The sequence below is a fragment of the Triticum dicoccoides genome, chromosome 1A, assembly GCF_002162155.2.
Source record: "Triticum dicoccoides isolate Atlit2015 ecotype Zavitan chromosome 1A, WEW_v2.0, whole genome shotgun sequence".
Classification (NCBI taxonomy): Eukaryota; Viridiplantae; Streptophyta; class Magnoliopsida; order Poales; family Poaceae; genus Triticum; species Triticum dicoccoides.
Genome location: NC_041380.1, coordinates 562059208 through 562063756, shown reverse-complemented (window position 1 = coordinate 562063756; position 4549 = coordinate 562059208).

Below are 4549 nucleotides of genomic sequence, written 5' to 3'. Positions count from 1 at the left end.
CATAGAGCTAATGAAAATCATTAACACATTTTTCCAATTGCGCATACTTCTTTCTAGAAGCTCTATTAACTATCCAACCGAATCCATCTGGTACTTCCGAGCAAAGACTTAGCCATTTCCGCACCAATTTCTCATAAGAACTACTATGTCGACCCCAACATACTTCAGATGGTTATTTTCTCCAATTCTTCCTAGCATGTTCTACCCTTCACGAAAATGTTGTCCTAAAGTGGCGTCAATTAATTTGGATCGGATGGAGTACCTTTTTGGTCTAGTACCTCAGAGGTTTTTGTTTCCGATGCATTTGGGTAATGAATTTTTTACAGGCTTAATGGACATCCTGGTACCCTCCGAGCATTTGGCTTCTGATCATTGCGGGAATGCGTGTTTCCGTTCTGGTGGTTTAATTTTTGAACATGTCTGTACTACCGAGACTAGTTACTTTTTTTCACAATGGCAACCAAATTTATGCTTTTTCTATAAATAGACCCGACACCTCTTTGGATGGGGATGTGTGAGGTTGTTTCGAGACGTTGTTTGAGTTTTTCGCGAAAACCAAGAGATCGGATAATTGAGTGTTTAAAGGCCAGATCACCTTTCTTCAACCCCACATTTGATCTTCATCTCTCTTTATGAAGCCTATCTTTGTGATCATATGGGTTCTTGAGAGAGATTGACCGGAGGTCTTTTGGGAAGTTCATCCAAGTGACTCTGTGTTTGCTTGTTACTCTTGTAGGGTCTGCACCTCCTAGATGGTTAGGACTTACGAGTCGATTGAGAGCTTCAGAGTGTGTATGAAGCCCGGTGATCATTTTCTTCATGCAACATCAACCCTGAGTGAGTCTTTAACCTTTGTGCTAGCAAGTCATGGTGGAATAGGTTGGCATGCACTTTGTGGGCTCTTTGTGGGCGACCCTACTGTGGTCTTTGTGCACCATAGGACTTCGTGCCTGAACCTCCAGCAATGAGTGGTAGGATATCACCAACTAATGAGTCTCGTGAAACCGTCACCATCTTTGCAATCTCTATCCCTAACTCTACTTTTCTCAAGTTTGGCTTTCACGTTCTTCTTTGTTATATACCTGCAGGTATAGGTCTTGTGAAGGATATAACTGGGACTATTCAAGCACCCACCCACCCCGGTCCATGGGACACGATCATACAATATTGCTTTCTATCCGTTTCAGCCAGTTTTCGTGGTTAACTTGTTAATTCTTTTTTCTACTTAATAGAAAGATAGAGTGCATGCCCATTGCTCAAGAAAGACAAAGGAAAAATGACAATTCTTCCGCAAGATTCCCAAAAACATGTTGTCGTTTCATGAGATTGTTTCTACTAGTTTATACTCTCTTCATCCCACAATATAAGACGTTAGCTTGCAAAAATGTCTTATATTATGGAATGGAGCAGATATTGTCTTTGGAGGTTGAGCTCCATGGAGCTCGGTTTTGAAAATTTTGAATTTCGTCAAATTTCATATTTTCTACATTTCAAAACGTTCTGAAAAAGACATAGATATACATGAAGGCATAACACACATGTGTGTAAATTTTCAGAGCAAAATACATTAAAACAAGGGCTGTGCAAAAAGGACAAATCTGGAGCTTTTTATCACATGATACTATTCATCCACTACCGGAATCGCCCCCTATGCCGACGGCCAGGGCCGTCGGCATAGGCCTGAGTCCCGTCAGGATAGACCTATGCTGACGGCCCCCGTCGGCATAGGGCCGTCGGCAACATATGCATCGGCACAGCCAGGGAGGCTGTCAGCATAGAAAAGTCGTCGGCATATATGATACGCCGACGGGGCTCGTACATCTATGCCGATGGCCCCGTCCGTCGGCAACTATCACGCCTAATGGCGGCCGCCGTCAAGTTTGGCCAACGATAGGCCGCCACGTGGCACACCTATGCCGACGGCCTGGCCGTCGGCCTAGTCAAAACCTACGCCGACGGCCTGGCCGTCGGCATAGGTGTGCCACGTGGCGGCCTGTCGTTGGCCATGGACCAGGGCTATGCCGACGGCTAGGTCGTCGGCCTAGTTTCGAACTATGCTGACGGCATAGCCGTCGGCATACTCCTTCATACAGAGTTCCCAGCAGCTGCCGCGTGGCACCTATGCCGACGGCAATGCCGTCGGCATAGGTGCCACGTGTCAGCTGCTGGGAGCTCACGCCAGCCCTATGCCGACGGCATAGCCGTCGGCATAGTTTGCTTTTTCTTTTGTTTCTTTTTTCTGTTTGTTTTCAAATCAGTTCAATTCAAATAACAACACATATATAACAGCACATATCAGCAGCACATATCAACGAACGTAAGCATAAGCATCATCACAACAATAGATCATCATCACACAAGCATAAACATATCAACGAACGTAAGCATAAGCATAAGCATCATCACACAAGTCATCTAAATGATCATCAACACACACAAGTCATCTCAAGCATCATCATCACATCTCAAGCATCATCGAGCACCGCGGAGGTCGTCACCGCCAAGACCGCCGAAGCCCAGGTCGTCACTGCTAGCGGCAGCGGTACCACCTCCACTTCCGCCTCCGCCTCCGTGGATCGGAGTGGTCGGGCTCCGTGTCCCCGGAGTGCTGCGAAGACCACCGCCAACGGTAGATCCACCTGTTCCCTGGATGTTGAAAACATATATTAACGGGATATATGACTGTGTTGAAAGGCATGACATGCTTTGGGTGAATAGATTGGGGATGAACTAACCGGCGAGGGGCCAGCGTTTTGTGCCACAAACTCCTCAAAGCTCAGCAGCACTGATTGTGCTGGAGGGAACTGAGGACACCTGTCGGCCGCCATTTCCTGAAAAGCCTGCTGCATCTGGCTATCCCTCTGCACTTGGTGTTCATAAAGCCTCTGATGCCACGCCATGGTCTCCTGGCGTGTGTACTCCAGGTAGGCCTACGGTATGACATGATGGAACTCATAAAACTACTAAATGCGGAAAATAAAGTGAGCAATGAAGATAAGAGGGAAAATACTTACAGATTGTTGCTCCTGAAAGAGGGACTGTGCACTGGTCACTGGCTGGCTCGTGCGCTGGCTCAGGCTCGGGTCGATCCGACGAAGTTGTGTGTAGGAGATACTAGGAGTGATCACAGCATCGAGAACCGCCTCCCGACCGTGCTCCTTGGGCCCCATGCTCACCACCGCCCTGTCGTCCAGAGGCGCCGCAATGGGGTCAGGTGTGTCAGGATGTAACTTCAGATACGCTTCGGAGTAGGCCTTCTTCCTCCCTGCGGTCTTCTTACCGTAGTACTTGGGCTCGGCAGGCTTGGAGTCCTTCCGCGTATGGGCGATCTCCCACGCCTGCATGTGTGAGAGCGGCCGCTTCAGTTTCTCCTCCTACACCACCAAACAGATGTTAGTCATACATAAGAAAGTGATGGTAAATAGAAGAAGAAGAATGTTTAATGGGGTTAGTCATACATTAACTGCCTTGTGGAGATAGTGGTTTCGGTTTCCCTGAGCATGTACTCCCTCCGTCCCTCGGTTAGCCTTATTTTTGGTTCTCATAGCCGCCCAGGCTCCAGCCTCATCACACCAAAGATCCACCAATGCCGCCCAGGACTCGTCTTTTCCATAACACCAATTTGGACACACCTACATAATAAAAGCATAATGGCATGTAGGTGTGTCCAAATTGGTGTTATGGAAGCATAAAGCATAAAGCATAATGTACCACAAGGTAATGAAAGCATAATGAAAGCATAATATATGAAAGCATAATGAAAAATCTTTTATACTTACCGCCAAGAACTCGGGCCTCTCCAAGGTAATGCCCATCCTCCGCGCTTCTTCCTTGGTCATCTTCACACCAAGAACGTTGTGGTAGTATGTGGAGATGGCCACATAGCGCACCTCGTACTGCATCTGGCGGGCCTTCTTCTTGCATTGGCGCAGCACGATCTGGTCCGCTCTAGCCCTGTGCTCCGGAAGAACTCGATAGAATTTCTACAATCATGCATGAAACAAGAATGGAAGAAGCCATGAGTTAAATCATTCATGAAACTAGAATGGACTTGTGCTTCTGAAGAGAACTCACCCATAAAGTAGTGATCACGGCCTTGGCGTGGGTCTCATGGTCCGCGTGGAGGGCCGCTTCCCAGTGGTCCTAGCTCGTGGCCAAAACCCGACGGTCTGGCTGCCTGACTGGATCCGAACAGTACAACCCCGGCCAGTATAACTTCAGCAAGACGGTGATGAGGCTGTTGGGAATACGGACCCCTTTAGAATACATCCAGTTGCTGTAAAAGAATGAACTATTAGCATGTGACAAGCAAAATAAATAACAACCGGAATAAGCATGTGACAAGCAAAATAATGAACCACTTACTCTTTTCCCGTGGGCTCAATGAGCCACTTCTGCTCCTCAGTAGCAGGAACCTGCTTTGGTAGCTTTGCGTTGCCACGCAGCCATCCCTTGTTGTCAACCCCCTTCCCGTCACCACCATCATCCCCGCCACCACCCCCTCCTCGCCTACCTCCCCCTCCCCAACCTCCTCCTCCTCCTCCTCCTC